This window comes from Parus major, chromosome 3 (genome assembly GCF_001522545.3).
Source record: "Parus major isolate Abel chromosome 3, Parus_major1.1, whole genome shotgun sequence".
Taxonomy (NCBI): Eukaryota; Metazoa; Chordata; class Aves; order Passeriformes; family Paridae; genus Parus; species Parus major.
Window position 1 is genome coordinate 95,304,214 of NC_031770.1, and position 27,020 is coordinate 95,331,233.

General features: G+C 37.0%; 1 long non-coding RNA gene across 2 annotated transcripts in view; it reads right to left on the reverse strand.

The window, feature by feature from the left end:
- LOC107202166 overlaps nucleotides 1–25,474 on the reverse strand; it is a 38,829-nt gene extending 13,355 nt beyond the window's left edge. Inside the window, exons 1-2 of one of the 2 annotated variants that reach the window (XR_004496516.1) lie at nucleotides 8,631–25,474; nucleotides 5,025–5,172 (exon numbers count right to left, since the gene is read on the reverse strand). This is a non-coding gene — a long non-coding RNA (uncharacterized LOC107202166). The remainder of the gene's footprint in view (nucleotides 1–5,024; nucleotides 5,173–8,630) is intronic. The other variant, XR_004496517.1, reaches the window with a different exon arrangement.
- Nucleotides 25,475–27,020: the final 1,546 nt, after the last annotated feature.

The following is a 27,020-nucleotide window of genomic DNA, read 5'->3' on the forward strand; positions in this document are numbered from 1 at the left end:
TTACCTTTGAATTCTGTTGTTTCCCCCCACCCAGTGCAAATTAACCAAGAGTAGTTTAAAATTCTTCTGTTTCCATTTAGCTCACAAATCAGACATATAGTCTGATTCTGAGCAAGTTCAAAAATTTACTAATTTGGTTTGTTGGGTTTTTTTCTGTTATCTGAAAAGTTAAACATAGTAGGGTAATTTTATATTTGAAAGAAATCCTCCTTCCTCCCCTCAAAAGATATTTCCACAAATACTTACTTGCATGTATTAAACATTTACTGCTTCTATGAAAAATTCTGCCAGCAAAGTTTTTCACAAAAGAATGACCAAAGTACATGGAGGGACACCAACATGGAACACAAGTTAATGTCTGAAAGCATTTTCATGTTGTTCACCCACATTCCCGTATTTGCAAGGGCAGAGCCATTGTGTCAGCCACTTATGGCAATCAAGCATAATTTGTCACAGATGTCCTGGTATGTTTTGATACAATATGAAATCAGTCAAGCTTCAAACAGGTCTTGGTCACTTGTCTGTTCTTGGGAACACTACTCCAAGGCAGCCTTTAGAGACCTGCACTTTTTATTGGCTTCATATCTCACAAACTAAGTATCTCACCCAGTCTTTTACATCACCTAGCTATCCTTGCTCATTATCTACCTAGGTGTGTTAACCAGCATTTCTTATATGAAATAAAAACATTTTATTCTGACACTGCGGTTACTGTCTCCTAGCAACAGGACTTCTTCTTAATAAGGCACTTGTTATTTTCAGGGGTCTATCAAGAATACTTTAAATAGCCTTAGTTTTCTGTATAGATTCCCTAACCTGATCAATTCTTTTCCTCATAAATTTGATGACCTATGAAAATGCTTTATAATTAGCATAATAGCAGAATGTGATCTATAAAACACAAATTTCTTTGTACTAATGTTTCATGTCAACACTGCAGTTAAATTAATTGAAAGAAAGTTATTTCTCACCTTACCAGGGATTTCTGTTTAGCCAGTTTTATTCTCGTGAGTACAGGTTCTCATAAGCATCTTTGTAAATTATTACAGTAGATCACAAATAAACATACCATAAAAAGAGAGGAGAGATTCATGTTGTACTAGTTCTTTTCAAATAAAAACAGTGTTCTTTATGGCTTTGATCAAGACATAAAAAGTGCATGTTTAAAACTAAGTGACAGTAGAAAAGAAAGGAAAAATCTGAGGAGATAATGGGAAAAGCCCAACTGAAATTACTTAGCATTTTGTTTTAAATTCACCAGATATCTAGATTGCAAGTCTAAGGTAACAGAATACAATATAATTTGTATCTGATGGACTATTTTATTCTTGTAAACTTTTTTTGTTCTTGTCAATCTTATAAAATTATACCTTCTCAGGGTAATTGTTGAATTCATGCAGAAGTAAGTGCAATGCAATTTTACTTCTAAAGACAAATCATTCATTTGTGAGAAATGAGTTTGAAAAAATATAATGAAGGTATTTATTACTTCAATAATTTTTAAAATTGGTCAAGGTGTTCTAATGTTCATATTTTGGTGACAATGTAGACATCATTGCAATTGTCACCTGCCAAAGACTGAATATGCATATTAAAGTTATGCATTTCACTAATGTACCAAGTTGCAATGTCAATTTGCAAGCTGTCTGACTGATGGTTTATCTTCTTTGATGGACCTAAGGTACATCAATATGCAGAATGAGTCATCTAAGGAGAGGAAAAAGCAGCCAGAGGACAGAACTGAGCTACTGTCCAGCTCCAAATACACTGAACTACCACAAGGTCACGAAAGCCTGCTAGGGAAGAGAAGGCTCCAGAGCAGCTGAACAGGCAGGACATTTCACAGGCAGGACAGTTTTCTTCATTCCAGTACTGAAAAAGGTGATAATGAGTAGTCCCTCTGGCAGAAGCTTCCTTTGGTAGCCTCTGACACCTTATTAACCTGCATTGCCCTGATCCTGGAAGACCACAGGATGTTGGAGGGGGATATCTGGAATGCTATGTCACAAATGCCCTGTTTTCCTCAAGAAGAAGGAATTTGCTAAATCTGTAAGGCTAGCTGTGAGCTAAAATGGCACTGGGAGGTTGAGTTGAGAAGTACTGTGAAGTCACTTGTAATAGAGGGAGATTCATGCTTCAGTTGGCCACATCTTTTTCAAATCTCACCCTCCAAAGTCATCAGCTTGACTGGGTAGCCCGAAAGGTTTTTCATTCAACAGAATAATTGGCACAAACACTGTGCTGTGTAAGCTAGTCTCACAATAACATAAATCCAATCCACTGAACTTTTCAAATTACATACTTTAAAAAAAAACAAATTTCCCAACAATAAACACTAGTTCCTTAAGTAACAGGTGACACAGATTGAAGATATTCATATATAGAGGAAAAAAATCCCCAAGTATTGGAAATATAACTGAAACCCAGTCCAATGGATTGTAAGATTAAGACAATGAAATTCAAGTTTACTAGTGACACAGAACACCACTGTGTCTACATCCACCTTTCAGCAGATAATGTGGAATTTAAGAACTACAGCACACAAACCCAAACAGGATACTGCAGGTCATCCACTCCTTTCAAGTAGCAACTATCACCAGAAAAACAGATAAAATCTTTCTTTGATGGCTGTCCATGTTGTGGAGTATTGGGCAAAAATATTCTTATATTGAATGTCATTCTGGTAAACAGTTTACACTTAGATTTTTAAAGAAGCACACAATTTGTTTAGTGAGCATATGCAGCAGCAACAGAGATAATCCAATACTGAGTTCCACTGACAAAACAGTTAAAAATTGACTTTAACATTTAGTGGCTGGTTTGAAAAATAGCTATTATGTCGTGTTTATTTCCTTCAGGCAGCATGTGGTACAGAAAATACTGAAGAATACAGCAAGAACTTGTAAAAGGTAATGTTTCAGTCATGACTATGATTGTGATATTTAAATAACAATTATGGTTATTAATAATATTAAAATTGTTTCGAAAGGACTGATGGAAGGCCACAAATACATTTTATATAAATATATATAAATATATAAATAATGAGAATGTAAATGTGATAGTAGAATCTACTATTTTCTAAAAGATACAGGGCTTTCCAAAATGTTGTTAACTATTGATAAATCTCCTGGAAATATAAGGTGATTTGTACATGATTACAAATATATAAAAATTGGTTTCATTGTTAGAAGTCTACAAATTTTTTAAAAAAATTGGGAAGGCGGTGCTTATATGACTTCTATGATATCTAAATAGATAATTCAAAAATAGAGACTATCAACAAAAAAAAATAGATGCTAAAAGATAAAACTATTTCTGTCAACAAGTTCCATGGTAACTAGGTCTTCCCAATTGAATCACTAACCTTTTCTGACAGATATGAGTTTAGTAATACCATTTCTGTTAATAAAACACTTAGATTAAAAAAAAAAATAAAATTTCTTAGTACTATATGACATCTTGATTTTAAAATCTTACTGTTTTAAAAGTGACAGTATACACAAGTAGCAACATCTTTACCTGTACTGAGGGTCTCAAAAACTTGCTTCACCAGCACATGTAAAAATGAAGTGACTGGCAAAACATCAATGAACTGGACAACTAAACAGTGAGGTTCTTCAAAGATCATTTTTGGTCTAATTCTCATCAATATTTTTAATCAATGATTTAAGGAAATTTTGGATGAATGAGAATAGAAAATATCTGGTAGTTAAATACATTAGTTGACAGAGATTCATGGAGTGGTAAGTAATGAGGGAGCTGCTTACTGCTACAAACAATCTGCATCACTTGCTTAAGCGGACACAATTAATGAAAATGTTTTAAATAGATCTCAACACAAGCATACAAAATTCCTCTGTGAAGAAACAACACAGGTTACAGTTAATGGCCAGGATTTTTTCAGTTCACTCTTTTTACTGAGGAGAAGACAGAAAGGATCTGGTTTTACAGGATGAGTTTTTTTCTCATTTTAAAAATCAAGCTGTTTGCAAAGAGATTACATTTAGACAAACAAGGACAAAACTATCCTCAGTGACTTAAATCTGAAGGGACAAGAAGAAGAATAACTTAATAGTACCTGTTCTACAGGGAAGTCTCCTGAGCTTCCCATTTTCCCTGAGTCTGGTAATGTTCTGGATACTTTTTTTTTTTTTTTTGGTGTGGGAGGTAAATGGGCATTTTTCTCCTAAAACTTTGGTCACCTATTCCTGTGTTTTTGTCAGCCACAGAAGAGCCAAGAGATGTTCAGCTGAGAATACAACTCTGCCCATACTTCCTGTTCATGTGCTCCAACCAGCCAGTGCTCAGCCTGAGACCTAAGTTCAGAGCATTTCAAGGTGAGTGCACAAGAGCCCATCACCACCAAAAGCACATCACAGCAAGGACAGGATGAACAATGTGGAAGCCCAACACAAAAGCTCAGTCACAGAGTCATACAACTGCTTTAGTTGGAAGGAACATTAAAGACCATACAGTTCAAACTCCCCTGGGCAGGGACACTCAATGTCAAAGGCAAAAAAAGCAAACCCTGCAGTGCTTAGGTCTGGACACCTGAAGTACCAAGTGATGGGAAATAATACACTTGAAATTTCACTTTACTGTATTGTCTAGTTAATTGCAAAGGCATAAAATAATCATCTTGTGCTTGATGGCATCAATACTACTCTTACAAAAACATTTGTAAAACAGAGAAGTTTACTCTACAAGACTTGAAAAAGTGGCTTTCTATATTTTAATGAGAAATTCACATTCTAAGTCAGTTTACAAGGTCCCTAAACTTGGCAAACATAAAAGCAGTAGTATTAACTGCAATAGTATTTGGCAATTTCTGTAAGTTCTCAACAGTTTGAAATCTTCAAATGAGTAAGAAATAGATAGAAAGCATACAACATAACAAAGTTCACAAATACAATTACTGGAAGGCATGTCTACAGTATGAGTGGATAGGGCTTAAGCATCTAAGCAAGTGCCTGACCATGCTCATTTATTTACCTTGCACAGGAACAGCCAGGTGAACTAACCTTGGTCCAAAAGTGTTAGTGCAGCACTTCTCTTCAGCAAATAAACCTCCTCAGGCAGAGCTTGGTACTCAGGTGCAGAGCCCACTTCCATGCCTATTTCACTTCCGTCCCTGGTACTGTCTCAGATGTTACCCGGGGTGTCTCTGCACTGCAGGAGATTTATTGACTTGATCAAGAGGTGGTGTGACTTACACTATAAAGCACTGACTGTGAAGGAGAAGGATGTCATTCTAGTCCTCAACCTAAAACCTAATGTGTTTTCCCATCTTTTTGTGAGCATTGCAAGGAAAGCAGAGCTGTGCCACACCCAATTAACATAATCCACGGGGAAACAAAACACATGCACTGATGGAAGCAGCCATTATTAGCTACATCTGAAACATTCTTCCTTTTGAATTAAAGACAATGTCCAGTTTCATTCCTATATTTAAGTATTTCTTTATTTGCCTCAAAAAAACAAACAAAAAATACCCCAGCAGATGTGAGAAGGTCGAAGCAATGTGGAAAAATCTAGTAATTAGTTTGTTATAAGAACAAAGTTAATCAAATAAGTGTGTTATTCTACAAATTTCTCTTCTCTGGATGAGAATCAGTGCAGAAATATTCATGCCCTTGAGTCAGCGGAAGCTTTCTCCACCAACAACAGTGGGACCAAGGTTTAACTCAGAATGTCTGTTAATCACATGGACAGAGTAAGATTTATCGTGTCTTTCATTTCTTACTTTTTAAGACTTTGGGATTAGTTTTCAGGGAAGACACTCAATTTAGGGGACTGTTACTTAGCAACCATAATCTGTTTTAAAACAAAGCTGCAGCCTGTGCTTTTTTTTCAGCAAGGAAATAATAGATCTCTGTCCTTATGTGCTTCTTACCAAATTAATAGCTAAGCAAACACCTAGACTGAACAAAGTGTAAAAGAAGCATCCTTACATTGTTTGACCCTTTCCTTATTTTTGCAAACATGGCAAAGAAAGTCTCAGTTCTTAAAAAAATCTCCAACAAAATTATCTGAAAAAAATGTCCTCCAGACACTGGAAACTGGCTGATACAGAGGAGGCATGCCCATGGATGTGGGAAATATGGTTTTGAAAAAAGATGGGAAAAATAGGTACCTGGTGGGCTTTGTTCTCTGCAATAAAAATGCAGAAGATAGCAAGAAAAAACAGGGAATTTTTAGTACCTAACTCTCAAAATCAAATATCAGAACAACTTTCTTTCTCTACCCATCTAAGACTCAAGCAGAGACCCCAGAAAGCTGCCAAGCATACTGGAGCTAAGCTGGCCTCAGTTGTATACTCTGAAAGATTTTGGTGCTCCTTGTCATCGTACATAAAATCCTGAGCTACCCAAAGGCTTCAAGAAAAGGACAAGGCAACAACATATGGCCTAAACAGACTGTTCATGTCTTTTCCTAAACAAGGCACAGCTTCACCTTAGACTGACCTTGCAATTACAGGCTATGGGGAACAGTTAGGCACTTGAAAACAGCACAACAAATGGCACAGACAGGGAAAGACTCAGAAATACTGAATGCAGAGAGCCCTCGATAGGTAAGCTGTGAATTCTGGTTGCAGTGTCTGAGACAACCCTGCTCCACTCAGACCACTTGCTATCGGAATCTTAAAATGCAGCCTGGAAGCAGAAGAATCCTTTACACTACCCCTTCCTTTGCAGATGAAACAATGATAAAAGTTCCTCCAGAGATGAGATTCTGGCAATTTGAGGACATGATTCTGAAAAAAATAACTCTCCAAAGTGATAAATTTAAATAACTGCAAAGTAAGCAAAGTGGGTTTATATCCCAGCTTCCTCCAGCAGCAAGAACAGAATTTGAACAGTTTTTCCAGAGCAATTATTGAGTAGCTAAGGAAAAATTGCAATGCCACCTCAAATAACTCATGTCTATATGACTCAGTTCAGGAATATTAATAAAATCCACACATCCAGATCCTGAACTGATTAGAGTTTAGGAGATATGGGATTCTGAGCAATAACTTCCCAAATTTACCATAACTATTCTGCACCTAGTGTCATTCATGTGGGGCAAAAATAACTTGTCAACTCTTGACAAACCCCTAAATCTTAGAAATATGCTATTTTAAACTGTGAATTTGTTTTGGCTTTCTTAACTAGTCTTGAGCACAAAAACTTAGAGATAAGAATGTCCTTGTATCACTCCTAGACTAGGAATTGGAGTTGATGTATGATTTCTTTTAAAAGTACAAACATTAAGATACATCTGATGTGCATCAAAAATAAACATAATGATTATTTGCAAATATGCCAAAATCCAAATTAATCTTGTAATGTAGTGGAAAAAAAATATATACACTGACCAATTTACAGGACTACAATCACCAACAAATATGACAAGTAATTAGCATTTCTTACCAGAAAACCAATACCCTTCTTTTACCCCCTCTAAATCAGAACTGGCTTTACATCAAGTGCTAGAGCTTAGGAAAGCTAAAATATGTTTTCCTCTGTCTTATCCTTGTGTTTCACTGTGAAGGGGTTATTTCTCTCAGGAACACAGTAACAGCTGCTGGCTCTTTCCTCCATGATTTCACATGACACATTTCTCACTGGAGCTCTCAGCAATTTATTCTTATTGCCTTACTGCTTTAAGGTTTTTTTTCAGCAAGTTCAGTGTTGTATACATAAAAATTAGATATGAGGAGTGAGGGAAAAATCTCTTTAATGCAACAGATTGCATGAAATGCCTCTACGACCAAAGATGCTACTACAGCCATAGCTGAATTTTGGGTGCAGGGGGAGCATTTATTTTATTTCATTTTTTTAAAGGTGCAATATGTGCTAGACAATGTTCATGTTTTAAAACTGCCATTCAGTCTCCCATCTCCATCAGATCAGGTCAAGAATCTTGGATAAGTTACCTCAATGAGACAGGAAAGAGGTCACCCCAAGGGGGAAAGAAAGCCCATAAGAAAGATTGCTACACAACCACACTGCTGTGTCAGAGCACACAGCTGCTAACAGAGCCCATTAGCCAGGGTTTGCTCATATTAGTACAGCTAAAAACCATGAGGATAAAATTCAGTTCATGACACATCACCCTGATTCAACTTTCACAAGTCTTTGACTATAAAAAAAAAAAAAAAGGGTTCACATTTTTATATCCTAAAATTAACATTACATCAATTAATTACAGTTTGAACTTTGAGGACTCTGAGCTGTTGCAGCCAAAGACAAGAAGGGAACCCCCAAGAGGCCACTCAACCCTTACTTGTTCATTCAGAACATAAACACTAAATCTCATTGATCTTCTGATCAGTACAAATTATTGGTAAGCTCTGCATTAAACCAAGCTGTTGTAAATTGGAACTGACAATATTATCACTGAAAGAAATGCATGAACTCTGTGTTTGCCAAAGTGTGACCTCCTGGACAAGTGGTGTAGCACTGTAGCACTGCAAGGATGAAAATTTTTAATCCAACTACCACTCCCATGCAAATTATTTCAATCACACAATTAACTTTACTAAATAACATTTTTTCACACTAAACATGTGCTGTGATGTAAAAATTAAATAACCCAAAAGGATATCAGTGCAACATTCCCAATCTCAGGCTCACAAGACTCACCTGCATCAGAACATTAATGCCCTTCCAGCCAGTCTCCTTCAGTGAAACCATCCTCTACAGGATGGTAGCTGTAGCTCGCACATTAGCTTGCATGCCAGAAGGATGAAAATTTGAAAGAACAAACACAGAAATTAAATGTGAGTGTTAAGACCAGAGAAGAAACCCTATTAACAAAGTGAGTGACAAGAATTTTTATATTACAGGAAGCAAAGAGATTACAGAACGGGCAACTGATTTGAGAAGCTGGCATGATTGCTAGGTTTGCTAACCAACCATATATGAACATCTTCCTCTGGTTTTGTCATTTTGTTGGGGCTTTTTTTGTGTACTTGGAGATTACACATACACCTTACACACACCTTAGCCAGGGTGCTGTGTCACCACCTCAATGGTAAAGAATTACTTAAGAAAGTCAAGAGAGAAAGAAGACAGAAAGAAAGAGTTAATTAATCCTTCAAAAGTTTTTTGTTTATATGGACCAAGAGTGATATTCAACATGAGGCAAATAACATGGTTAAAATTATAAATAAGGAAAATTGCTTTGACAACCAAAGTTTTTATGGAAATGTGGGAACTGGCATACCATATCTGAAAGGCAGGCCTGTACCTGGGAAGAAACCAGGGACACCTAGAGGTGTTTCAATTGTAGAAATTTGATGGTTTTATACATTATTTTCCTCTTAAAACAGTTAATAGGAATAATGTGGTATATTCACATACAAACATATTAATTTAATTAGTGACATGTTTATGTTACATTATCTTATAATCAAAATAGTTCACTTGAGTTTGAAAAGTCAGAAGAAATCCTCTTGACAAGCAACCTCAAGATACACCTACAGATGAACTGAAGAATTTTGCCTTTGGTTTTTAATTAAAGGATAGAGCCAGTAAGCACTTTTAGAGTTTGAAAGATTGGCACAAAAGTCCCAAGTTATTTTAGGTTCCTGTGTTACAAAGTAGATTTGGGAACCTTGTTCTGGGCACACCTCCCTCCCTCCTTGAAGGATACCCTGAGCAGAGCCTACCTGGAATCCTAAATGACACCCAGTGGTACTTGTGCAAAAATTATTGATCTCTTTGGGCCACAAACAGAGCAGTCAGAAAACAGGGCATGACTGCAGGCACAAAGTAGGAGGCAAGGTTTTGTCTTCTGGCTCCTGCTGCTTTGGGTTAGAATAAAAATCTACCTGGTTTAATAATCTATTTCCTGCTATGTTCAGTAGGCCATAATTAAAGGAGAATATAAGAAATGGGTGAGAATAAAGTGATCCTTCCCAGCCATATAGTGTTGATTGCCCCAGGTTAGAAGGGCAAGGGCATTCTAAGCCAAAGGTTGCAACAGTGGCAACTTTTAACAACTGAAGTACTCTTCATGAATTCTTCATTAATTCCATTATTTTGTCTCTCAGACCATAATATATAACCAAGTTTCACAATTTCATATGTGAAGAGTAACATTTTTCTAAATTTGCTTGCCTCTCAATTCTTCAGGTGTGAGTAGTAACTGTTTCCTCCCTTCCATGTTTTTATTGGACCCTGTTGAGCACAGTAGCAGCTCCTTAACTCTTGATGATCTCTATTACCCTTCTCTAGTTCACCTAACATCTCTTTTGAAGCACAGAGACCAAAGCTGAGTCTGGAATTCCAGATATGATACAGTGCAAATTTATATTGTGAAGTAATAAGGGTTTTTGTTTTACTCTTCATTCAGAGATTAATATTTCCTAACATCTGTCTTTTTAACCTTTTCTGAGCAGTAAGCTCAGTTCTTGGGGTGAAGGGGAAGACCAAAATTCCCTTTTCTGTACTCTTTTCCACACCTCCACCCCCTCTTTATGTTCAGAAAATAGTGCTAGAACAAAAAGAAAAAACAAAAAAACCCAAAAAGTTCTAATAGTCTCTTCATCCTCAAATTCAAAAACTCAGTACTGAAATAAAAGCCCCCACAGGCAGGAAAGCAAGTAATTCTGATAATTTCTCTTTGTTGAACTAAGGAGCTAATTATGGTGATAGTCAGATATTACCTGATAGAGCACTTTTCTGTAGTAAAATGAAAACTCAACGTTCAATTTTCTGAGGAAAAAAAAAAGACAGGGGGAGGTGATCCAGCTTCTACATCTGCAGCTACTCCATAGCTCATTCAACAAAAGATCCAAGGACAAGATACAGATTCCAACACATTTCCATTGACACCAGATCTAAAAACTTAAGAAAATACTCAGTTTAGATATTTCCCAAACTGATTTAAAAACAGTAGTTAAAAAAAACCCTCCTCCCCACTGAAATTTTGCACCTCAGTCTTGGGGCTTTGGTTACAAGGACAAGTTTTTAGAAACACCAAGATTACATCAGACAGCTTGACTGATCCCTTTATGATGCTAACGGGGAAAGTGGAGCCCAAACTAGAGTCGGGCATCTACAGTCAAGAAGCCATTTGGAGCACAACATCAACAACATATTGACTCATTCTGGACAAAGCTGCATATATAATATATAATATATATATATATATATTCTCACAGGTCAGTAGATGGCACTCTCTATATTTACTATATTCATGTTTTGCACACTTGTCAAAGAAATGCTGCTTCTCCTGGAACTGCAGTCATAGATCACAAGTCCTTAGACAGCTTCCCTTAGAAGGGAGCTCTGTGCTTTATCTACTTAGTGCAGATTTCAGTTTTCCCATGGCACACAATCTGGTCAAGTTTGTTGATTAGGACCTGTAAACCCATGGAAACATGAATTGCACATATGGTCTGTACTTTATGCAGTTAATGGACAATATACTCTCTCATCTACAGTGTAATGGGCCTCAAAATTGGACCTTTCTACAAAGGCCAAAAATGGTTCAGCATTAACAAAGCATCTGCATATGACAGCAAAATGAGGTCCATGTTAAAAACAGAGCCCTCTTGGTTTATCTGGTTGGGTCACTATCCATTTAGAGTCATATTGACTTCATTTAATTGTATTTCATATTTGTAAAGACAGCAGGGCCATGGGAAGGCAGGCATAATGCCTTTCCTGAGCACAGAAGGTACATAAAGATCCTTCAAACTAAAACCACTAGATAAGTTTTATTTACAAAAAGAATAATAAACTAGTTGGAAAAGCTAGCAGTTCCACAAGACACTACAATCCAAAAATAGCTCAGAAGAGAAAGGGTATCTAGGGCTGAGGGCACCTGGAGAAGGCAGGCAGGTCTGGAATCCCTGTGCATCACTACCCTGCTGTGCAGAGCACTACTCTCATCTGGTCAGGACTGCAAAGCTTCACACCACGGAAGGAGTCTCACCTGGGGGCACTTGGTTTCTATTAAAGCCCACTTCACACAGCAAGCTAAGAGTCATGAATACTGAGCAAGTCTAAATCCTTGTTTATCCTCACAGATCAGATGGGAGCAGAAACAAAGATGAGAATACACGTTTCTTTTTTATTGTGCACTGTTATAATAAGCGCCACCCCACCAACCCAATGGTATGAACACGTAAGACCAATATAGTCCTTTAATACTCCCTTTTTTGAAAATGTTTCTAAACTATAATAATATATTAAATTTGATAAATACAATTACTACCAGCATTTAATTGATTCTTGATTACAATCAATTATATTTCTGAAACAATCAAGCAACCTACAATTAAAAGTAATTTATTCATTAGCACACCCCTACTAGACAATTACAGAAATGCATTATGTATGTAATTAGATACAAATACAGTTCATTATTCCACTTTTTATTCTATTGTTGCAAAGCTACACATGTAGAATCTTACTTTATAACTCTCCTTGCTTTCTATTGACATGGAGATTGCACTTATTTTATTTACCCAATTTCAACTTTGAAATCAAAACCTGAAAGAGACTCAATCCCTACAAAAACAGTGATTAAAACTCATTCATTTGTCATATGGGTGAGAAGTAAAGGTAACAAAATATTTTCTAGGGGAAAATATCCTACTTGAGTTGAAAAAAGCAGCTGTAAATTTTTAGAGGTTTCAAAAATAGAAATTATAATTTCTATGTGGTAAGGCTCTTATATAAGAATTTGAGGGTAAGCATGAAAGAAGAGTTAGTAAAATATTACTGTGATTAGAGCTGCTTCCGAGACCAAAACCAACTAAAACCAGTTCAGGATTTGACAGTCATAACCATGAACTAAGGATCTGATTTTCAGATGTTCTAGTTCTCTACATATTTTACAATTACACTTATGGCTACGATTGTCCAAACTTGCTTAGAAAATGTAATAAAGTCCACAAACCAAACTCCATACCAAAATAATGTAAAAATGTCATAAAATCCACACCAAAACACCACAGCCACACCTGGTCAGACCAAAGAAGAAAGGAGAGATTTGTGAGAATGGGAAGGGGCACCTCTGGCCTGAGAGAAGAGAAAGGTATACTGGAAGCTCACTGAGCAAGGCATGGTGGCCTGTCTGCCAACTGATGAGAGTACTGCAATAATTCCAGAAAGAAAATGCAAAAGACCATGCAGAAGACTTCATAAAAAAAGTCTGCCAGAACTGTTGCCATAGGGGTCTGAAGCAATGGCTATTAAGACCTCCCCTTCTGATCCCTCATGTAGGGTGACTGCTACATGAATTTAAACTCCAAGATTCCTAAAACAGTGACCAAATTAAAAACCGAAGCGGCAAAAGTCTTCAAATTTCTATGCTTAAGTTGCAGCAACCCTCATTTTTCAACAGCATTACACTTTATTTTCACTTACTTTACAGAAATGTTTTACATATTTATCATTACAATGATAAATATTAAGCAATTAATAATTGCTTGATGTACACACATTGGCATTAAAAAAAAAAAAAAGAAATATTAGAAGAGTGAGTTACTATCTACTGTTGCTAGTTTCACTTTTCTTCATGAAAGCTATGTAATAAAGCTCCCAGGGTTAATGGAGAAAAAGTTCTTTTTTTTGGTAGAGCTCCCAGGCAAACTCCTTCTCTCATCTTCTGTAGCCCTGGTGCATTCCTCAAGTGAGCTGACTAAACTTCCACTCTCATTAGCTGGACAAATGACAGAGCAGAAAGATAAGATATTCAATAACTCCTCGTGCTTGCACTCTTTAAAAGTTAGATACTGGGAATGGCAGGGAGTGACAGGAAATAAGTGATTATTGCTCCATCCATAGTGACAGGTAAAGATATAGCACCCTTGTAGTTATCTCAGATGCCATCACAAATGATTGTAATTTTTAAGACACTCTGATGATGCTAAATCTTCACTCATTCCTTCAAGCCTGGAGGAATAATCTAGAACTTTGGTTATCTGTGTGTTTCTTGTTTTGTTACACAAACCAGTCAACCACAGTCAGAAGCAGACACTTGGAGAAAAAAAGCAGCAGAACTTAAGATAAAGAGAATAAATCAATGAGATAAATTATCATCCTAGTTCTTCAGCAGTCTTGGTGCTGAACAATATGTCCTTGCTTAATCTGACAGTCAACCATGAAAAGTATCATGGCAAAGAGAATCCCACCAGCTGTATTTTTTTTCATAATAACAGATGCCCTCTCAGATCCTATGAAATGAATAAGATACCTGAAAACAAATCTTGAAATGAAAAAGAATGGGCCAGCTACATGCCGCAGAATCTGTCCATATATTACACCTCTACCAGGCACTGCAACTCCAAAACAATTGAGGTCAGAAAGGCAATCAAGAAAACCCTCAGGCACAACAGAAGCTTTCATGGAGAAACAGCTATGTTATAAAGCAATCACTGACCAACTACAAAAACACCAAAAAAATATATTTAAATGATCATACATTCATCCTTGAGCCTTCTGCATTGTATTTGACTGAAATGGACAGATGTTATATCGGGTTTATGTTTACATGTGTTCAGCTTTTTTGACCGATTTGTCTCCACACTCTTCAAAAGCTAAAAGCTTGCCACATGCTTATCTCTCTGTGGTTTCTCCAAGCAAAGGAAGAAAACTATCTACCTCACTGCAACCTTGATTTAATTCTGATGTTTAGACTGAGAAGGAATTTCTAAGCCCCACTGTGGTTCAGTTACACAGCTCCAATGAAATCAAAATACACTAGTCTAGCCTGCAGTCCAATGTTATTCCTCATTACATCTGGCCTCACTTACAAAACACTTCAAACATCATCTGCAAAGAAGCACGGCTGCCTTCAAAGTCATTAAGTCTTAAAAATCAGAGGAAAGTTCTTCCAAGCGTGTTTATTTGATCCAAAACATTAACATGCTGACAGCTGTTGAGCTGCTTCATTTAGCTGTCACAACAGACCATGGAGCACCATAGTGAAATGGACACTTCTGTGTCTGACATCTGCCACTCTTCCATTAACTGCTGCTTCACCACAAACATTTTACTGAATAATTGATTTGGCGAGGTGTACGCAACTGAGTGTCTTTTTTTTAATGCATTAAAACATCTGGGTTTTTGCACTGAAAGGTTCTGCCGAAAGTAATAACATCCAAATAGAAGATTTTTAAACTGCCAGGTTTTGGCTATGACATGAGAAAGATTCCCACAGAGAGGTAACATGCCTCATCTACTTAGGAAAATATACCTTCTGTACCAGAAGTTGAAAAGCCTTGCTAAAAAGATTAACATTGTAAGCTTTAATAGAAATGAAAATTCCTAGGAAAGCTTCATCTCTACAGGGCTGTTCTTAAATCCAAAGTATCTGCAACTCAGTGGGAAACATAGTTCAAGTCATATGAAAGCAATTTCTAATGTTCCAAAGCAGAGGCAGAATACAGTAACCTTAATATCCAGAGGGAAAAAATCATCACAGTAGACAACTTCCCAAAACTTAATCTTGACAAACATAAAGTTCTCAGGACTCTTATAAGAGTCTGAGAAGTCTGGCTTGAGAATCAACAGTTCTCAAAAACAGAATGAGAGGCAGAAACTCTCCCACTATCAAAAAATCCTAATGTCTGGATTTGGAATTGATTGAAGTTAATACAAAAAGTCTCCTTGAACCAACTTTTCCAAAATTGCAAGGTAAGCCATGGAATGCCACTGACATTCCCACAAGTAATACCTGTAAACCATAAGACCACACAGCAAGAAACAGACTTTGACTTTCACCTGGAGATGACAAAAGAAGAGTTCTGCGTATTTTCTCAGCTGTGTAGAAAGCATATTTGTATCCCCAGATTTAGCTGAGTATGTGAAATTAAAGCATTGCCTTTTAAAATAACATTTTACTGAAGGAATACATTCAAAATATAAGTTCTCTGTTATTTGGCATCTGTCCTATCCAATGGAAGTATTGCTTTTGGCTTTATCCAAATGCCTGCCACTGATCTCCAAGATAACAACCTTCTTTGGAAACAGAAACTAAATACAGAAAACTTGCATTTTGCACCTTTATACATTTTATATAATTGTTTCAATCCAAAATGAAATTAAAAACAATGAAAAGCATTCTTTCGTAAGAAAGCAAAACATACTTGGCTGGCAGAGCCTTGAAAGCCATCCCTCAAACACTGCTATACGACACCCCAAGGGTATACCACCTGATTAGGCTGCTGGAATCATATCCCTTGGGAGTTTGCAATCAGCTCAGATGGTGATTCCTAAATGGGAACTCTGAAGAAGCTGATTTACTGTGGATGGGAAGAAAAAAGGATGAGAAAATAATGAAGATTGGGATTGCTGACTTGTACATCCCACATGACAAGGTTTCTGGGTCATTTTAGAGATGTTCTACATGCCACTGGACCTAAACAATCTCATCTACCTTTACAGTTGGATCTGCTCTGGGAAGGTTAACCTAGATGATCTCTAGCACTTCCTTCTGGGGAGCATATAATAACAGGTACCAAAGATTGAGGCCTCCAAACAGCAAAGTAGTTCTAGCTACAATACTTAAGTGGTATCAAAGTGCTGCTTTGATCTAGAGTCAAGAGCCATTTAAAATAATTTATGAGAAATAGGCATTGTAATACTGGGAGCAATGCATATAGGCAGGTGGGACTATTCCTTGATTACTAACAGCTTCCCATTACAGTAAGAATATTTTCATCCCTTTTTAATAGGCTGAGATCATTGCCTAAATTTCCTCTATGAATAAGTAGTTTCACAGGACAATTCATCAACATCCTGAGAGGTGGGATGAATTGCTGTCCAGCTGGCCCTTCCTCTCTGATGACTACAGAAGGAAGAGGAAACTACTTCAGTCCAGAAGTCTGGCTTCTAGACAGACCAAACTCAATGACAGAAATCCCAGAAGTTGCCAGCCAGGGAGGAACCAGTAACTACTCACTGGAATGAGGGTCTCCATCTCTCTCCTTTACACAGCTCTGAAGGTGGCAGAGAAACATAAGCCCCACACAAGAGCCAGAACTAGTCATTATTTAGAGGTAGGAGGAAGAAACATTATTTAGAGGTAGGAGGAAGCTACCATGGGTTTTACTTGTGAAGTGAGTACATTTAACTTGTAACTGTGAGTACATTACAAAGCCAAACTATTCAGTTACAACATGGACATCTTTCTCATCTGCCCTGAAAATAATTTTCAGGTCAAATTAACCAAAGATACTAATAGGGGCAACCCCAAGTGCACCTTTAATATCTCCTTAGACTACTAGTTTTTGTTTTTACTTAATTTTAGTTTTCCTCAGAAGAATTACAGAGATATGCTAGGTGCATTATGTTTATCAATTATATTACCACTGAACTGTTTTATCTCAACAATTTAATAGAAAACTGAATTATAGTGGCTTAGAATGGACTTTGAAAATGTTCCTAAGCAAATTATAGGTTGAAGCTTCAGGAAAAAACAAATTAGTTTTGTTTCTTAATTTACTTTTGTGCTTTAAAAAAAAAAAAAACAACAAACGAAGGCAGTGTAGGTGTTGGACAAATCTCTGCATTTACCAACATAAATTAAGACCCTCTTATTTTGGTGGTGTTGTATCATCTGCTTTACTACAGTCCTGCTACACGAGTTACTGCCACACAGGGACAGATTTAGTCCCTAGGTAAAAGCAGTATACCAGGCTGCCTGATGCTAAAAGGACATTTTAACTTTCTTAGCCCCTCCCTGCCCACAAATCCAGGCCCATTTAAATGAAAAACACCCCCACTATTTCAAGTGGATTGATGAAAACTATTCAACAGCCATCACCAAAATAATTTGAGGTTTTTACTGGCACACATCAGTGTAGAAACTGCTCCAATGTTTTTCAAAGATCAACAGAGCTGGAGTTCTGCATTCACACATTTTAAAGGCTCTTCTTAGAGTGGAGATTTTCATCAGCTGCACAGCTCTGCAAGTTGGCATAAGTTCTTGTTATACTGCCATGGGCTATATTCAAAATCTTATCTTAACACTGATGGCAAACTACAAATTAGTACTGTTACTACACTGAAAAAAAAAAAAAAAATCATTAAATCCATCATTTTAATGGCCACATAAAATTTTACCAGGAAATGTTCAACTTTTCTTGACTTCTGTTCACCTCTGCTAATTTCCTTCTTTGGATTTCATATGAACTGCTATATTTTATAAAAGGGAAAAGAGCAGCCAGGAAAACAAATTTGTGTAAAATTTTACACTGGGAGAAAACTTATAATTTCTGACTCCTCTACACATTAATGGAAATACCAAACAAAATAGACTGTCATTCCAGACAACAAATAATGTTCATCTAATTAAATATTTTGTTCTGCATGTGACCTAGCATTCATTCAGAGAACAACAGATAAAATCTATACTTTATATATTTTAGTTGTTTGTGTCTGGGCACAAGAAAAAGCATTAAACCAGTGCAAATGTTCTCAGTACTGCTACAAACAAGTAATACACTTCTGACCCCTGTTTCAATATCCTCGTGCAATGAGTTATATTACTGAAATAAATATATTACAAGAAATTAAATCATAGCAGTAGAATATTTTATCTTCTTTTTCCAAATTTGCTTCAGATTACCTTGAGTACTCTCTAAATTCCTGGTAATTTACCAAATAATATTCATCACAACAGTGAATCCCAAATATTATCAAAAAGAAGAGTTTGCACAGTAAAAGCCCTTTAAATGTTGTTTGAGTGTCTTGCAGTAATTAAGGTAAAGTTCCTAATCACATAATCCAGTTGTAGGTCTAAATATGTTATTTTATGTTTGAAAGTCCTTCTCCAAGATCATACATGAACATTTTAGAAGATAATAGTTTAATTAGACATAATTTTAAGGAAAAGTCTTCTGTGTCTTTCTTCATTGATAGCCAGACCTTCTTTTCCAAATTCTTGAAAATTTGCTACATGTTTAGAGAAGAAGAAAATGGGAAATTCATCAATTTACAACTAACACTAATTTATTAATAGCTTCCATACTGTAATGTGGTTGAGCAAAAAATGGAAGAATGCTTAAAGGGGATCTAAGGAGAAGTCATTAAATGTTAAAATACACAGAGAGGCAGTGACCACTCTAGCCCTCTGTTCTGTGTGAACCATACTCAGGTAGGAATATCAATATCTTGCCCACAGTTCCTAGCTGTAAAGAAACAACTCCTCTTAAAAGAAGAGACATATATATTTGTGCTCCAGTAAAGGCTGGGGAGGAGATGTTTGTTTTGATGATATCTCTTGGTAAAATCAAGAAGCAGAGCTGAAAAATAATTCAGTGGTGTATCTGTGATGAGGAGGATGCCAAAGGGCACAGAAGTCACTACAACAAATCACTTGAACAGCTATACAGAACAGCACCCAGCTGTAAAGATTAACCCAACAACTCAAAGGAAGAAGCTGGTTGCTACTATTATGTGAAAGCCAGGCAATGTTACAACCCAAAGCCATGAGTTTAAGATCAAGTACTCTATCCTACAGAAAGTTGGGACTGAACCCTATAGACAAATCTGACCTTTCATTCTTGAAATCAGGTATTAATGCCATTCTCAATGCACAAAAAAAAGCAAAATAGAGTTGACAGCATTAGAGAGAACTGATAACTGAGGACAAAAATTCTGCCCATTTCCATGTAAAAGGACAGAAGCGTTGTAAGGGATTAGCCTTGCTAAATCATGACTTCCTCATTGACCTCAAACACAGGAAAGGAGCTTACCAACTAGGTCACTAAAGAAGAGCATAAAAGAATGGCACAAACAGCTGGAGCACAAGCAAAGAGGTCAAGACATGACAATAAGAAACAAAGGAACCCTATGATCACAGCTCAGCAGAGATCAGGTCAGGCAAACTTGTGAAGCCGATCTGCCAATAGCCTGCCCTTAAAGTGAGTGCTCCAAAACACCAAAGGACTTTCAATATCTAAACATGAAGTAGAACAGTATATTTCTTTTTTTTTTTTTTTTAATAAGAGGAAAGTCTCAGACTGGTCAAATAAGATAGATACAAAAAAGCTTTGAAAATTAAGTTCCTTTCTCCCTACCACATATTTATATTTTTCTTCTTCGATCTTGTTTTAATCCAGCAACCACTTTGCCCTTCCTAGGTGTATGAATACACCAGCCTCCTTCTGACCCCTGTGCCTATCACCTGCCTGTCTCCTAATCTTCACTCTCCTCATTTCAGCTGTTTCAAACCAAGATACCACAGTCTACCTTCCAGAAACACATCCTCCTCCAGAAATTTCCATATAATTCCAAGTTTGAGCAACCACAAGAATTATGCAAGCTATTAAACACAAAGGATCTAGGCAGTAAGGTGTGAACAAATAAATCAGGTTCTACAACTAGCAAGACTACATTAACCAATGCTTAAGAGAGAATGCAGAGAAAATGCAGAGAGAGCCAGAGCGCTCTTCTTGCATTAGTCTATATGAACAAGATCTATTGGTGTTGAGCTGAATTAACAGCAACAACAGTCAGAGCTCAAATAAGAACATAGATTATTAATTATATTTTTCAAATTTAATTGGCCTGACAAGTATCAGTGAAAATACATTAAAAAATTGTTGAACTGACATGAGGACTGATCGCAGCTCTGTGATATCTCATATCTGTGCTTAGAACAGCAGGAAAGAGGAGCTGAGAAACCAGATAAGTCAAACTGAACCTCATATTCAAGAACATTTCTTCATGAAGCAATTGTATGCAGCTATATGGTAACACAGACATAAGTGACAATCAATATGAATTTGTTAAGAATGAACTGACAAAACAATCCAATTTCTTCCTGTGTTGTGGCTAAAAGGCCTTTTTAGAAGGGGAGTGATTGTCATTCATCTTGACTTCAGTAAGTCACAATGAAATCTGAAAACAGAAATTAGATAGCTGTATCCACAGAGGACCAATGTTCCACTGTCAAATAGAAAGATGCATTGTATGGTGCTTCAGAGGGTCTGTCCAGGGTCTAGTCTTTTTTCAGCATTTCTCTTAACAATCTAGATGATAGAAGAAAACATTCCTGACAATAATAGGGATTTCAAGTATGTTGGAGGACTGGTGAAAGATTCAAACAGGTTTTAACAAGCTGAAGAAACAGTGCTTACTCAAGATAAGATAAAAATAAGTTAGTAAAAGTTCTGTTACTAACTAAAAGAAGTGGGGGCTTACACCTGGGGGCTATTTCTGATCTCTGAATCACAATCATAACACGGCACAATGATTTTAGATACTTAAGGAAATGCACAAACAGGAGACGTTCAAAAGAAGATGAACAAGAACTATCAGAGGTAGAAAACCTAAGGCAAAAAACAGAAAAAAAAGAAGAAGAAAAGAATCTGTTCTCCATACCAGTGATGGGCAGAACAAGCAATAATGGGCTCAAATACCAGACAGAAAGATCCAGCATAGATTTTAGGAAAATCACTCAATTGAGACTAATAATGGAATACTGGAATAGATAGTCAAGGGTAGCTATGGGTTTTCCATCACTGATGATCTACTAAATAGAACTGACAATCTGATTCTGCCTGGGACACAAGGATGGCTGCCTCCAAAAAGTCTCATCCAAGACAGTTTTCCAAAACAATAAACTACTATCTCCTCTCTTAAGGACATCCTATCAAATATCTAAATTTTGTTTGTATAAGCACAATTCATTGTACAACAGACAATGATGCAACATTTCTTGTTCTAAATGAATTAATGGATGTGTTAGTCCCAAATATGAGAAAACATGGGTGGCATCTTTGAAAGAAAAAGTAGGGGGAAAAGACCCCACCCTAAGAAATAAACCAGGAGACACATTCTAATTTTGATCTTTTAGCAGAATTAAATTTATCTCACATCCATTTTTCCCTTTCCAATAATATGTTTTCTAGTAAGTGTTTGGTTCTAACTGCTAAGTGTGAATCTGCAATGGTTCAAAGTTTCCAGCCATAAAATGGGATCATTAATAGACTTTACCCCAGAATTTTCCCTGATGATGGCCTGTTGCTATAGAAGTCAACCTCCAGAGCTGAACTGGAAGGAAGAAGTATTATATCATTAATCACTTCACTAATACAGCTCTAATAAGCTGAGGTTCATAACCTCTGGGTGCTGATGGAATCAGATAAACTTGCTCTGACCAATGTTTTAATCAACTGCAATGTTTGCTGACAGCCATGGTAGTGTAGCTTATAAATATATAGGTTCTCTATTCACTTTACAAGTGAAAACACAAAATAAGAAGTGAACAGACTCAAGGGAAAATACTCTAACTTCAATCCTTGAAATGCATCAAAACCAAAGGAATTTGGAGGCAATGATGAGATGCTCCAGCAAAGCTTCCTCACTTCATTAAAATCGTGAAATAATTTCCAAGTATCAGGGAGATACAATACCATTCCTTGTTAAGCTCTCACAGAAAATGTATCCAATTTATATATATATATATATATATTATATTATATATATATTATATTATTATAGTGATATCTATCCAATTAAATTTGTGGGGTGTGTGTGTGTGTGTATAAGTTCATTACATCATTCCGCATTGTGGTACCAATGCTGAGTACATCACAAGAAAGCAATACCATGGCAGTTCAAAATAATGCAAGGTAATGATAGAAAGGAAGATGGAAAATGAATTACAGAGAAGACATGACAGGTGAAGTCTCTAGACAGAGATTCTCAAAACAATTACACTCAATTATTCACCCACGACCAAAAGCACCTGCTGAAGAGCAGAAGAATCCTAAGGTGAAAGAATTGCTATTGCTTATAATTACTTATAATGTACCAGACTAGAACATGCCTGTCACAAGCACACACATATTCTCATCCTGTTTTTCCCTCCCACGAATGGTCTGAGTAGCAAACCTCCTCCTGAAAACTGTATCATTAGACACCTGAGTGATGCATGAAAGTGGGTATTATGGTGACCTGGGATAAAAAATAGTCTCCTCACTTTGTTCGGTTTGTCTTGGATAAAATCAGTCATATTCCAGTCAATGTCTGCTTGAGACTTCTACAGAAACCTTTACTTTCATGTATGGATATGATTCACTTATCACTTATGATCCTTGTTCTTTTAAATAACACAGTTTTTTTTCTAAGCAAAAGATGCCTACATGATTTTAACAACAGATCATTATCTGGGTTTATAGAATCATAGAATTATTAAGGTTGGAAGAAGACCCTTAGGATGGCCAAGTTCAGTCTCATAGGCCTGTAATTCCCCAAATCCTCCTTCTTGTAGATGGGCATCACATTTGCTACCTTCCAGGCATGATGAAAAATGATGGTAAAACTCTCAGGGAGCACTTCTGCACCTTCCTCAGTGCCCTTGGCTGGATCCCATCCAGCCCCATAGTCTCATGAGTATCAAACTGATGTAGGAGGTCAGTGACCATTTCCCCCTGCATTATGGGGGCTTCATTCTGTTCCCCAGTATCTTCTGAAAAGCACTTCAGATACATATCTTCCTATGAAAAGCTATAATCTTTAGGAAAATGTACTGCTTGCTAAGAGATCTGAATGTAGTAATGAAGAACTGTGAATGGCAACCAGTGCCTGGCTTTCCTGTTTAAAACTGATGCTTTAATTAAACATCTCATCTTGGCAACAAGGTTGATTTATGGTGATTTAGAAGAGAAGTTACATTTTTTCATTAATCCCAAGACATTTATAATAATAATAGTAGTAGTAGTAGTAGTAGTAATAAGAATAATAATGCTGCCTCACCAGTATTCCTGGTTTAAGATACTTCAGTTGAGTAAGTACTCACTATAGAGAAGCCACACAAAATGTCACCTGTAAATCATAAGACCTTTGGCTTCTCCTGCACTGTCAGACATGCCAGGTAGCTTTCGTAAACATACAGTGCAGCAAGGTTGGAAAACATGACAATGACAGAGTAATACAAATCTCCATAGAGAAGCACAGTGGCCAGAGTAGTAATAAACATGCAATTACTTTCACTGTAGCTTTGATGGCCAAGACAACAGAGGTTAGGGAGGAAAAGTCTCTATTATTTATGTGAAGATGGTCTTAGCTTCAGTCTTAGCTAAACAAGGAAATGTTATTTTGGTTTGCTTTTGCTTTGAACAGCACTTCAATATATTATTATACCTTCACTAAAGAAACCAAATGAAGCCTGCTCAGACTACTAGCAGCCAGGGAGAACATTCCCAGCTCCCACAGTTTCAAATGTATATTCAGTGTCCACTAATTTACTACTGAGAATTACATATTGGCAAACAAGCAAGCAGTGCTCTGAAGCCTGAGTGCTCTCTAAGAGGCTGGGGTTCTGTGCCTCTCAGGAAAGCAGCATGTGCCAACACGCCAGATGATGCGATCTTTACTACCAATGTTACTCTTTCATCATCTCTGGCAAATAAAATAGTTGCACTTTTAACATTAGCAGAAAGTCACTTCCTGACACAAAGGCAAAACCCAACTGTTCAGCTGATTCCAAACAAACAGCAGCTCCCATTCCATGTCCCTACCCTGTCACTCACAGAGGAAGAAGCTGTCACTCACAGAGGAATGAGCTGGAATATTGCATGAGAAAGTTTTCCTCAAACTGACACCACACCTCTTCCACACTGGTTCCATCTTTTCCATGTAACAGATCACACACACTAATTTTCAGAGAAGCAAAACTTGCAGACAATGAACAGAATATGAACTTATTCCCGTGAGTTTCTGCTTATAATCGTTGATTAAGATGTATGGCTTCTTGCTTATCTGCCCTGGTTACAATTAAAACCTCTACAGTCATCCTTGGACTGACACACCTTCTAGGTGGCTCCAGATTCTCCACAGAATTTCTTCTGTACTCTTTACACTCCACCTTCAAAGTGATTATTCACATCCCCAGCAAGATCTCAGAAAGGTTCTTAACTTACATATTTGAGTTTCATACTTTGTCTTAGTTATTAAATATTTTTATTTGAACACAGTGGTCTTAATTTACCTGTGCTGGTAGTTTAAGTGGGGTAAAGCTTTATTTCCAGCATATGGTCAAGGGCTTCTTGAAAAAAGACAGTAACATATTCTGTCTCTCCTTCATTAATTGTTTAGTATATAAAACTACAGCTATTCCTCATTGCATGAGAACTTACCCAGCTGCACAATAATACTGTTACTGTAGAGTAACTCCTCAGACAATTTCCTATTCCTGAAGTAATGTCATCGGGGGGGAAAAAATTAAAACAATATGAAAAAACAATGGTAACATTATTTATCTAATCAAAGAAAGAAAGCTTTTATGGTCACCCGAAAAAAAGGGTTTCACTGATACATGCATGTTTTACCACAGCCTGGATTCCACATCAAGCCAACAGTTAAAAATGCATCTTCTCTTTAAATATAAAACCACTATCTACAGCAAAAGTACTCCCTATTAATTCTCCCAGTCCACAGTAACAGACTATTTTGTGCATTTCAAAGAAACAGTAAAACCAATTATAGCCCTGAGAACTGGGAATTATGCAAGGAGAAATCCTAACAAATCAACCCCTTGACATCAGGAATTCATAAAAAAGACATTATATGTTCTTATATAAAGGTTGTATTTTTAAAACAGAAAAAAAAGTGAAGAAAAATATAAGGCAGATTGTTTTTACATACTGGTATGATACAAATTGACCTGTGTTGTTTTAACAGATCTAGTTTTGAGGCTTGATTTCAACTTTTTTATTCAATTTTGAAAGCTCTAAGTTTTATGATTTACAGAAAAACCTGGGGGGGGTGGGGGGGAAGTCAAAATTCTTCCTTTCATTTACTAGAATTTTTAGTTCAGCACAGTATTATGGAAAAAATATGAGAATGACGATATGGAACAGAACTTTCCCACATGCTCTTTTTGCAAAGTAGAGGCAATACTGATAAAATGGCAAAAATAAAAATAAAACAGCCTTTCTTTAAGTTGAAAACTTCCCTATGCATTGTCTCATAAGCAAATTAATAACTGGTGCGCAAACCTTCCCTAACAGATCACCAGCTCTTGGCTTGGTACATCCCAGTTTAGCTTGGATTATCTGGCTCTCAATTTCTTTGCTAAGCATTGTAACAAACTTTTATTCATGTCATTAGAATTTCAGGCATGCCTCTTCCTCAACCATCATTGAACAACTCATGAAAGAAGTTAACATGTCCCATGTTAAATGTATTTCCATCCCTGGTGGGAAGAAGCAGATTGGGAAGTGGTATTCCCTACTGCAGACTTGGCTCTGCTTCCCACAGCAACTTTCAGATCTGGAGCAGAAACAGCTAGAAAGGGAACAGACTGTTACTGCAAATGCGGGGCAGAGAGTAACCAGCAAGGAATGGGCTAAAACAGAGATCTGCAGAGCTCAGCAGTGGGCTGAGCTTTGCCTCCCAATCCTGAGGTGCTGGTTACTGACAGCTCCTCTGTGAGGCAAGGACAGGAGAACAAAGAGCTAATTGAAAAGAGGACCAAGATCCCTAACGTGTCAGGATAGGACCAAAAGCCCTTGTTGCGCTGCTCCCTACTGGAAAGCTGTACTTTGGGTAACACTGGTCTCCCTCCTCTTAGCACTAATGGCCTCTCCTCAACTCTGTTCTGTTGACAGAAGGGATGCAGCAAGTCTGGCAAACATCTGCCCTAGGCTCAGTGTTGTTGCCTCAACACTAGACATGCCTAGAGCCAAGCTGTGGCTCAAGGCCACAGGGAAGCACTGGAGTTCAGATTTCAGCATGAAAGGATGACACCAAAACGACTGTATCACTGATAAGTCACCTACAGCCTCTGCAAACTTTTAAAGTAGGAACTGGCAGAGGAGGCCTAACGTGAGCTAGTGCAAATCCTTCATTCCAGCTAGGGTATAATTATATGGTTCTGCCTGACAATGTGACATAGCAGGGGCAATGAAACATCCATTTCAGTGAGGCCAGAGTGACATGGCTACTATGGATGGTTAGGCTACTTAATTTATGTCTCAAAACTCATTTGGATTCATTAAGAATTGTCTACTGTATTCAACCTTGCTATAGATAGCTGCTTATAAATTTTATAAGAATTAA